The 12,500-nt window shown below is 35.5% G+C and overlaps 1 long non-coding RNA gene across 2 annotated transcripts in view; it reads right to left on the bottom strand.

The window, feature by feature from the left end:
• The window catches only part of LOC144968209 (uncharacterized), a 49,987-nt gene that overhangs the window by 9,984 nt on the left and 27,503 nt on the right, over window positions 1-12,500 (bottom strand). For both annotated transcript variants that reach the window (XR_013644546.1, XR_013644545.1), the window contains exons 3-4: window positions 7,870-7,968; window positions 3,190-3,239 (exon numbers count right to left, since the gene is read on the bottom strand). This is a non-coding gene — a long non-coding RNA (uncharacterized LOC144968209). The remainder of the gene's footprint in view (window positions 1-3,189; window positions 3,240-7,869; window positions 7,969-12,500) is intronic.

Genomic DNA, 12,500 nt, shown 5'->3' with positions numbered 1-12,500 from the left:
AGACAGTGCATCAAATTAAAAGCTTATGAATTTAGGGGTAATGCATTGGAATGTATTAGATCTCATTCCTTACAAATCTAAGCCAGGGGTTTGTATGGGAAAGAAAATATCCAACATGGAACCTCTTAATAACAGTGTTCTCTTGGGTATTGTTGTACTGAGCCCGCTTCTTTTTTATTTTATACAGAAAAGATTAACCCGAAGTTATCAATTCAGCGTCTAAAAGACGTTGTTTACACTCCCACTGTTCTGATGATAAAAATTCCCATTTTAATTAATCCAAATTTAAAGATCTATATATTGGTATAATAAATCCCTTACTGTTTACATTCAGGATGGGAACAATACTGCTCATCTCTCTTCCATTCTGCCTTTTCTTTGAAATTTAGTACGTTGGATCATAATTATTATCATTATTATTATAATTATTATTATTATTATTATTATTATTATTATTATTATTATTATTATTATTATTATTATTATTATTATTATTATTATTATTATTATTATCATCATCATCATTATTATCATTATTATCATTATTATTTTTATTATTATTATTATTATTATTATTATTATTATTAATAGTATTGTTATTATTATAATTCGTATTATCATTATTATTATTATTATTATTATTATTATTATTATTATTATTATTATTATTATTATTATTATTATTATTAATATAATAATATCATCATCATCATCATAATAGTTTCTTTCCAAACGTTGAAAGTGAAGGTTGTAACCCTCTCAATTTACATCTATGCAGTTTTAACTGCATATTTTAAAATATTGTTTCTATCTATTCTTGGAAGTTACGGGTTATGGCCCATGTTATTTCCTAAACTGGATTGTCCTCACACTTACGAACTTAACGCACCTGAAATGTAAGTTTTTATTTCTAATTTCAGTTTTTATGATTCGTGTTTAAATTGTCTTGGATATGTAGCCCCATTTGTTTGCAGAGATATACTTATATTCATTGTATTTAATGATCTATCATTCCATATGTTCCATCTCTATTTCATGAGATATACTCGTATTCATTGTAGTTAATAATCTTTTGTCATTCCATATGTTCCATCCATCATGTAAAGGCAAGGGTATATCGTTTAATGGATATTTACTTTCATGTTGTGTGAGTAGTATTCATGTTTTAACGTACTACTTTTGTTTATTTTTCTTTCTATATTTCCATTTGATTATGATTTAATTGTCAAATGGTGAGGTACTCCATATTTGTTAGCATTTCAATTACCATTACACATAGTATATTATATTTATAAAATTTAATGTAACCAAAATATAAATAATTTTTAATATTATATTTTGCAGTCGAACTGCCGTACATGCTACTACTGTACATGCTGCTGTAATATTACTGTAAACTTCTGCTCTACATGTTTTTCTACCGTTGTCCTGTTATCCCATGCCCACTGCATCATTTTCTTCATTCGTCCATCATCTATTAAACATCGTCTTCACCTTTATCAACAACAACGTTCTCGTTTTTCACTTCATTTGTGTGCATGGCAGCGTTCGCCCTGGTGCGATACGTCTTATTGTAATACCCAAACTAACTGCTACTACTACTACTACTACTACTACTACTACTACTACTACTACTACTACTACTACTACTACTACTACTTCTTCTTCTTCTTCTTCTGCTACTACTATTACCACTCGTACTACAAGTAAATAAAGATCCGTATATGTGTTTCATCGACTATTCAAAAGCCTTTGATAAAGTACAACACGAAAAACTATTCAAAATTCTATCATCCTTGGACATTGATGGTAAAGATTTAAGAATATTACGGAATTTGTACTGGGAACAAGAAGCAGCAATGCGTGTTGACAACGAACTAAGCAGTTTTACACCTATTAGAAGAGGAGTTAGGCAGGGGTGTGTTTTGTCTCCAGATTTATTCAACCTCTATAGTGAAATGATATTAAGAGATATCGAACATAAGAAGGGGGTGTGTATTGGAGGAAAGAATGTAACAAATCTGAGGTATGCAGATGATACGGTTCTACTGGCAGAATCTGAACATGAACTACAAGAATTACTGGATGTTGTAGTCAGGAGTAGTGAAAATATGGGACTGGAACTGAATATATCTAAAACAGAATGTATGACGGTATCTAAAAATAATAACCCACCAGCCTGTGTAATAACAAGCAGAGGACAAACAATACAACAAGTTGAATGTTTCAAATATTTAGGATTCAATGTAACATCCAATGGAAAATCAGATTGTGAAATAAAGAAAAGAATAGGTATGGCGAAGAATGCATTCAACCAGCTGCATACAATTATGAAAAACAGGAATATTAGCATGAAAACAAAATCAAAGTCCTGGATTGCTATGTACTGTCTGTGCTGCTATATGGTTGTGAGAGCTGGACCATAAACAAGACCATGGTTAAAAGACTGGAGGCAGTGGAAATGTGGTTTTACAGAAGAATGATGAGGGTGTCATGGATGGAAAGGAAAAGAAATGAAGAAATTTTAGAAATGGCAAACAGAAAAAGATCACTGATAACAAAAATCATCAAACGCCAAATGGAATTTTTAGGACACATTATCCGCCACCCTGGTTTGGAAATACTCGCCTTGACTGGAAAGATGATTGGAAAAAGAATAAGAGGAAGACAAAGAATAACGTATTTGAAAGGGATAAGAACTTGGACAGATGAAGCTGAGAAAGGTGGCGCTGCTTTAATAGAATTGGCAAGAGATAGATCAGCTTGGCGGAAGATGACCTCCGACGTCTGCTTCAGATATGGAACTACATGAGATGAGACTACAAATACTACTACTACTGCTACTACTACTACTACTACTACTTCTTCTACTACTACTACTACTACTACTACTACTACTACTACTACTACTACTACTACTACTACTACTACTACTACTACTACTACTACTACCACCACTACTTATGCTACTACTATTAACACTCGCACTTCCACTACTACTGCTACTACTACTACTACTACTACTACTACTACTACTACTACTACTACTACTACTACTACTACTACTACTACTACTACTACTACTACTACTACTTCTACCACTAGGTGATCAGATGACATGTTCTTTTTGTTGACTTACTTAATGGAACAATTATTGTTGAGGTTTTTTCTTCTTTTGCTTTTACTTACAGAGTGTATTGGCAGTCGACAAAGCATTTATGACACACAGTGGCTGAACTCTGGAGATGTAAGAGATAAAAAATTTCATCACTTAATTAAGAATCTACTTAGTCTAACAAAGAACTGACCGACACCCCTGGGTCGTTAATATTATTTTTACTCCTCGACCACGCAATCAGAGGTTCGAACCATCGCTATAAAAGCGACGCACGAGGAGGGGGAAGAGTTTTCTTTCACTGGACACCATACCGCGACCAGTGGTTCGGTTTTATTTAGATAACAATAATAATAATAATAATAATAATAATAATAATAATAATAATAATAATAATAATAATAATAATAATAATAATAATAATAATAATAATAATAATAATAATAATTGTTATGGACTTATACATCGAGTTCAACTAGGAAAGAGTTGCTCCCCTTTTTTATTAGATAATTGATTTTCGTGACAGCTTAATCAGTTATTATTCATTAAGTCCATTCTTTAAAATCTAATTTGTATTTGAAAATATCAGAGTGACATGCCCAAGAAAAGGATGCAATCTTTGTTCCTTACTTTCCGTATTTGAATTATTTATACTGTTTTTCCTACTAACAATGTTGTTGCGATATTTTGGTATATACTCTAACTTATACTCAGTAATAAAACTGTTCTCTCACATTTAATCACTTAAAGCGTCTGAGTTGAGTGATTCCACAATATTACTCTGGGGTCCCGTCGAAAAAACAACAACAACAATAATAATAGTAATAATAATAATAATAATAATAATAATAATAATAATAATAATAATAATAATAATAATAATAATAACAATAAGAAACAATTGACCCCAGAGGTTTCATGTACATTGTAAAAAGAACTGGACCCTGTAGTGATCCCTGTGGCACACTAAATTTCAGAGGATGATCAGATGATTTGACATTTTTAATTACAACAGTCAGTCGAGGTTTGTTAAATACAATTCAAACCATTTCAGCGCCAATCCCTGGACACCAAAAAGACATTCGAGTTAATTCAATAGAATGTTGTGGTCAATCGTGTCAAATGCAGCCGATAAGTCCAACATGCATAAAATGTTCACCTCATTTTGTCAGCATTTTAAATCAAATTATTTACTACCCTTAACAGCGCATTCTCGGTACTATGGTTTTCCCTATAAGCTGATTGGAATGGCTCATATTATTTAGATTATTTATCTGTGACTTGATGTTCATATTTGTGGATGACAGGAGAGATACAAGCGAATGATGATTGATAAGTAGAGGTGTTCTTGTGTTTTGATTGTAAATTAGTTTTCTGTAATAAATGTGTGATTATCTTCAATTATTATTATTTCATAGCCCACTATATTCTCTCTTTCGAAGCTAGTTTTAGTGTATTGGACTTGGTCTGGAGGAAACCGACAACAGATTCCCTCTACTATTCTCATCTAATAAATCTACTCGTCCTACTCATCTATTGGTTTGCTCGCTGAAGACATCACAATGACGCCTATAAGATTTTTACTTCTTATTAAGTAACAAGTAACAACCACAAGTTGAAAATGAGTTAAAAGCGCTAACGTTATTCCATCTACTTTGTACTCTCTCTCTCTCTCTCTCTCTCTCTCTCTCTCTCTCTCTCTCTCTCTCTCTCTTGCTGTGTGTTTATGTTTGTGTGTGTGTGTGTGTGTGTGTGTGTTAGCACAAAAGGCCTAATGCAGACATGACCTTGATCCCACAATCTTTGAACTAGTGTGTATTTTTTTCGCTAGCGTCTAGTCGATCTCTTCTAGATTAATTGAATTAGCCTCAAGGTTTTGATTAGTATATTCATTATTCAGTTAATGCATATATTTTGTCTATTCAATTTCTATTCACCTGCCTCATTGTCAATTTCCCCATATATTTTATTTTCTATTTTATCACATCGACTGGAAATTAAGGCAGCGAGCGGAGACAGCCGTCACTGTTTTCTTGTTTTTGTTTTTTTGTTTTTTTTAAAATGTTTTTTTTTGTGTTAGACTACACATTTTAACATCTATATTTGAATGAGAATGGATCTCTGTGAAATATTAAATCTAGACAAGGATCAACTTACTAACTTTGCCTATGATGATAATATTCCACTGAATAACAATCCTGCTAAATCCTGGTTTTCAGAGTCCCCCCTTATACTGATAATCAAGAAAATCAATTTGATTACAGTGCAAAAGCGACTCACGATACGGACATGGAGGAATAAGGCTTTAATAATCTTTACCTCTTTGTAGCCCCTCTTCCCACAATTTAGTGAGCATAACATTCAGAATTTCTATTTCATATTCGAACGTGTCGCTCTCACTTTCGGCTGTAACAATTGTTTCTGGTCGCTTCTCATTCAAAGTCAACTGACTAAAGATGTCTATCTCGCTCTCCCAATTGGGCAATGCAACAATTACAATCTGCTAAACGACAGAATCGTGTATGCATAGAAAAGATCTCCTGAAATGTAAAGGCAACAGTTCAGGAATCAATCCAAATAGACCCACAAACCTTTTTGAAGTTTGTTAGAGATAAGGAAACTCACTTTGATACTTGGGGAAAAAAGCAATAAGTGCACCACATTTATAGATTTTAAAGAAATGATCCCAATGGAGAATTGTCGGCTCTCTTTACCAGATAATCTGTTTTCTTAAATGGTAGGATTGCTAATGACAGAATCCACATGAGTTAGCAAGGAAAGTTTGCACCCAGTGCCAACACAATTCCAGTGAAAATCAGAGGAAGAACAGTCCGGCCAATGTCAACCGAGGCATCTCAGACAACCACTGGTCTAGGAATGGAAACAAGAAAGCAACGTATGCTTGTCCAAATTGTCAAAACAAGCCGAAAAGAAATTTCTGCAGGTCTATGTGTCATACCAATATACACTCAACAGAGAGGTTTTACAAGAATATATGACATCTAAAATCAGAACAAAGAACTATGTATTTTTCAATACCAATAATAAGTCATCAATGACTCCTGGTTCTCACATAACATACTCATAACATTTCTTACCCACATTCTTTTTAACCTTTCATAGAGGGATGAGTTTATCTCACTATACTCAAGCCCTGACACGTACCAAACCATTACATGGCTGCGTGATGCTGTATCAAGTCATTCTCTTATAACTAAGGTATTGGAAATATAGTTCCTTGTTGTCAGACAACCATAAAGGAGTTGACTGTTGAAAAGGTTATTCCTCATGTAAAATTAAATTTCATATCACCCATGATCAGAAATGATGTTATTATCGGAGTGATAGATACTTTGCCTATTGAAGGAACACATGTACTCCTTGGTAATGACCTATCTGGAAACAATGTAAATTTCAGTAACATCCCAGAGAATAGATAAGTCTCCATACTTATTTTACTTGACCTGTCAGCAGCTTTTGACGCAATAGATCACACCATTCTATATATCAGTTTTTTCCAGAATTTCAGTGACATCGTCCGTCAATGGTTTAAGTCATATCTAAGTAATAGAATAACAATCTGTCTTGATTGATGGCAAGCAGTCAATCGATTTACTATTGAACTGCGAGACCCCAAAAGGACGGTCTTAGGTCCAGTGCTCTATACTCTGTACAATAGGACCCTTGGGCGCGCCGTTGAGCCCTATTGATTGAATTATCACATGTATGCCCATGATACGCAGCGGTATAAGTCTGTCCTCCCGTCTAACATGCATGTGGCTTCGCTTCGAGCCAGAATCGAATACAAAATTGACCTTTCTTTCTTTCAACGCACTAAATTCCCGATCTCCGAGCTACATTCAAGAACTTGTGGTCCCCTACTCCCCAATTCGCAAGCATAGGTCATCGGAGATCCAACTACTGAAAGTCCCAAAAAACGCTTACTAATTTCCGCGATATATCTTTTTATAAAGCAGACCTACCATTTGAAATACGATTGAGGACCTACCATTTGGAACACGCTTCCTTTGTCAGTGAGGCTTTCGGGCAGCGTAGAAAATTTCAAGAAAAATCTAGAGGCTCATCTTTTCCAGACATTTTTATCCTAGGCATTTCTTATTGATGAGTAAATTATATGTTTTATTTTTTTGATTTCAATTTTTTGAATGTCAATTTCATTTTGTAAAACTTGCATAGTTAGTGTGTGCGACTGTGGTGTGTGTCTGTTTGGCTCGGTACGAGTGTGTTTATGATTTGACAAGTGTATTGTAAAGCGTTTTGAGGCTTCGGCATTTAGCGCTGTAAAAGAAAACGTTATTATTGTTATCATTATTCAGAAAATCAGTAACCAAGAACCCCTACACCGAACTAACCCATGACTATACCACATGTCGTAAAGGCTTGACAGAATATAGCTTATTGTTGATTAGATATGAATATGATTTATTTATTTTATTCATTTATTTATTATTTAATTTATTGATTGATTCATTCTTTTATTTACTGATTTATGTGTTTATTTATCCCTTTATCTATTGATGTATTTATCTATTTATTAATTTATCTACCAATCCTATCTATCCTTTATCACTTTATCTATCTATACAATAATCAATCTAGACTATCTCTGTATAAATTTTGTGTTCTCACATTATGAATGGTTCCGTCTTTGATTATAATAATACGAGCCAGTTTTTTTAAAATACAAGAATTTTAAGTAATGAAAAAAAAATTCTTATACAATGATATCTTACCTCGCATTGTGACCTACATCCAAAACGGCATTCGCAAAATTCTCGGGTGATTCGATGACACGTTTCCCTTGCTTTTTCACTGCTGTAGGCTCTGCTTTCCTTTTAATGTAAAAAGAATAATATTAGCTAGGGGAATTAGGGTAAAATTGTGCAAATTAGTGATGAAAGCACCAAAAAAATTGGTACAAAGTAACTTGAGACCACTGTTAATCGATGTTGATATAGAACCACATTGAGAAATTCCTCCAACAGTGTAAAATAGGGAGATGAAAATCCACCTATATAAGCTATATTAAAACAAAGGGGCTTAATCCATGAAATATGTGTTGACAATTCGGCGCTTTAAAAATATATTATTTTTAGCCCGTCTAAGCGGTTATTATTTTGGCTTAAATAATTATCATTGTTAAAAATGTGCCTATATGTGATATAGGACCGTATGGGCCGGTAGTATAGCTTTATTATGAGGACTGGAAGGGGTGATGGGAGAGGAAGAGATGGTGCTGGTGTTGGTTTTACTTTTGTTGTGTTGGTCGTCATCGTGGTGAAGATGATGGTGGAAGTGATGTTGGTGATAATGATGATGATGATGATGATGATGATGATGATGATGATGATGATGATGATGATGATGATGATGATGATGGGGTGATTGTGGTGATAATAGTAGTGATGATGGTGATGTTGATGAGGTGGTGGTGGTGGTGGTGATCTTGGTAGTGATGATGGTGACGAAGACGATGATGAAGATGATGATCAGGATGATGTTGATGATGATGCTGTGGTGGTAGTGGTAGTGATGGTGATGATGATGATGATGATGATGAGGTGATTATGGAGATAGTAGTATTGATAATGTTGGTGGGGATGATATTGAGGTGGTGGTGATCGTGGTAGCGGTGATGATGATGATGATGACGATGATGATGATGATAATGATGATGCTGTGGCGGTGGTGGTAGTGGTAGTGATGGTGGTGATGATGATGATGATGATGATGATGATGATGATGATGATGATGATGATGATGATGATGAGGTGATTATGGAGATAGTAGTATTGATAATGTTGGTGGGGATGATGATGATGATGATGATGATGATGATGATGATGAGTATGGTGATGATGAGGTGGTGATAGTGATAGTGATTATGGTGATATTGGTAACTATTAATTTCGAAAATGAAAGGCTTTCTTGGTGACGTATATTAACATTTTTAGATGATTAGGATCCAACAAACATCATATTTATTAGACAACTGACTGTGGAACACATTTTTCTTGGGAGGCTTGAGAGAATTCAACAGCAGCCTTTTCTAGTTTATCCTGATCTCTTTGAATATTTTAACGGCGCAAAATAAGCCAATACCTCGTTGTCAGCTTTTTCCATGGCAGTGTGTTCAAGAAAACCATATGTTGTCTTATTGAAGACTAAAATGTTTCCTTTCCTGAGATTAACTGTCGAGGCCTGGTAGGGCCTGCTGGGGTCTGTCTCTGAACCTGATTGGGTGAACATACGACTGGTGCAACCTCTTTCACAGCATTCTTTGCTATACATCTTGATTAATTCTGACAATTTATGGACTCTCTCTCTCTCTCTCTCTCTTCTCCTCTCTCTCTCTCTCTCTCTCTCTCTCTCTCTCTTTTCTCTGTTCTATACTTGAATGTTTTATATATGGCATGGCTCCAGAAAGGAGCGCTTTTGTGAAACACAACGAATAACAACTTGCAACAACCTAAAATAAAACATGAATAAACAACTCCAAACAGATGCTATATTCTTAGACTTTAGTAAATCATTTGATAATGTCAAATACCATACTCTGCCTATTAAACTGCCGGGATATGGAATCATGAGTAACACACACGCCTGGATAATGGACTTTCTCACTAATCGTAAACAAGTGAAAGAGCAATGTCAGACTCAGCTCCAGTACTACAGGTGTGTCCCAAGGTACCGCACTGGGTCTCCTCTTGTTCATTATCTACATCAAGGATTTGCCTGAAAGATTGTCGCTGGGAACTCAACTGAGACTATTTGCGGATGACAGCCTTTTGTACAGAGCAATAATGCATAAGAAAGACTCCGAAATTCTTCATCGGGACCTTGATTCTAGAAAATTACCAACAAAAGAAATATAGTACACAACACACTAGAAGACGTCACCAAAGCAAAATATCTCGGAGTAACGATAAACAATCGCCTGACCTGGAAAGACCGCATTGCAAACATATGCAGGAAGGCAAACTCCACCCTGGGATTCTTGAGAAGAAACCTCTTCGGCTACATAGTAAATATAAAAGAGAAATTGCTATAAAGTTTATATTAGACCAACACTCGAGTAAAGCGGTAAGGTATGGGATCCCGATCACACCTCCGAAATTAGGAAAATAGAATAAATCCAAAAAAAAGCTATAAATTTCGTTAAACACAATCCTCAAACATATATATGACACCCCATTGAAGCAAAGGAGAGAGAAGAATAAACTAAATGTATTTTACAAAGGTCAGAAAACCAGGTCAGGTGTCATTACACAACAGAACAAGAGAAAACCTGGCAAATTTATGTTGCCACAAACTAAAGTGGACCACCATTTTCACTCGTTTCTGCCCTCAACTCTACGACAACTCTACGACTTAGGAACAATTTGGATAACTCCCAGTAAAACAATTGGGTATGCTGCTGCTGAGCCTTCCCCGAGGAAGTTTCAGCTTGAAGAGGAAGAGGAAGAAGAAGAAACAATTTCAGCAACAGCAAAACTAGAACTTTGTTTGTTTTGGTAATATTTAGCATTTTTTGATGTTCATAAAACGGACATGACAAATCATCTGATAATGAACTCGCTGCGCAATAAAATCGCCATTTGAGGATATGGAGAGAATCTGGACATCGTTTATTATTTCTGCAGCCACGCGGATATTTTCGTTCATGTTTTTTGTCATTATTGAATGGAGGAAGCTTCATCTTATTGTTGCAAAGCATACAATGTGTCCTATTTCTTGTGATAACGTCATCTGAGGGAAAACGCATATTCTGCCTCCTTGGACAGTGGGATGATGAAATATTGTCTAGATCGGGATAATTTGACAAGTTTTCTTATGATTTCTTATTTTTCACAGCGATCCTTCGGATTTTCTGTGGCCGTATATCAAGAGCGACCGAATTTGTTCCATTTGGTATCATTTTGCTTCAGGACTAGTGTATCTTCAGAGCGGTCTTCAACAGACAAATCTAGCTTGTCACTATCATTTGCTAATCCGTTAAAAGTCTTAACACCATAGTTGATGGAACGCTACGCTACAAAAGTCACGTACCATTGACCACAATATTTCCGCTTTGACAGAGCTGGGAATTCTAATTTTTATTTTTTTTACCTCTTGACAAATTAATAATTTTGACCAATCCACCTCAATACTGCACCCTGCCATTATATAACTGTTAGTAGTTAGTACAATATTAAGTACATTGTCAATGCCATGATTTAAGGGGTTAAGTGACTTGATCACGGGATTGTTGGTGATGGGTTGAGGCGGTTCATGACGATCGTATTAAAGCAGATGATGATATGGACATTTTCAACCTGACATTTGATTTGAACCATAATATTACGCAAACCACAATAATAACATAACAGTATTGAATTAGTGTTCGACAAATGGATGATGCCAAGTCTGCAAAGATAGATCATCATCAAGCCCTACTGCAACCTCCTCGTGGTGTCGAACGGTAACAGGTCAAGCTGGCCAACTGCAGAGGGCGACAAGAATAGGCAATGGCAAACCATTCTTGTAACTTTGCCGAGTTAACTGCATGAATAAGTCCAAAAAGTTAAACGGTGACAGCGTAAAGGGGAGCATGTTTTCACGGAAGACTGCTGCCTCGCTCGGTTGGGAGCGTGATGTTCGTCAGGTCACACCGAACCGTCAGCCAGTTACTAGGCGAAATAAATTTAACAAATGTGACAAAACCAAAATTGGGACATGGAATGTCAGGACCTGTGCCCAAAAAGGAAAACTAAACAACATTCTAAAAGAAATGAAACGGCTCCAAATAAATATTCTTGGCCTGGCAGAGATGAGATGGAAAGAGCAGGGAACCATGTCAAAACAAGAAAACAACACGACATATAATATCATATGGAGTGGTGGAACCTCTTTCCAAAAAGGAGTAGGGATGATCTTAGACCAAAAATCAACCAAATTTTACAAAGGGCACGTAGCAATCTCAGACAGAGTTTTGCTGGTTAAGCTAAGAGGACCTGTAGTTGACACCAATATTATTCAAGTTTATGCACCAACAGAAGAGGCGACAGATGCAGATATGACAGAGTTTTACCATTCACTAGACAAAGCAAAACGAATGTGTAAATCACAAGAAGTCCTTATGGTAATGGGGGACCTAAATGCTAAGATTGGCAGAGGCAGAGATGGTGACATAATCGGACCACATGGACTCGGAGACAGAAATGAACGAGGAAACATCTGGGCAGATTGAACAAATAAATTAATGATTTCAAACACCTGGTTTCAACAACACCCAAGAAGAACCTGGACATGGCAATCACCAGGGGACAGAGCAAGGAACCAGATAGACTTTATAGCAGTATCATCAAGATTCAGAAATGGCATA

This window comes from Berghia stephanieae, chromosome 3 (genome assembly GCF_034508935.2).
Source record: "Berghia stephanieae isolate SIO BIC M18660-M18661 chromosome 3, UCSD_Bste_1.3, whole genome shotgun sequence".
Classification (NCBI taxonomy): domain Eukaryota; kingdom Metazoa; phylum Mollusca; class Gastropoda; order Nudibranchia; family Aeolidiidae; genus Berghia; species Berghia stephanieae.
This window is presented reverse-complemented; position numbering and strand designations above follow the sequence as displayed.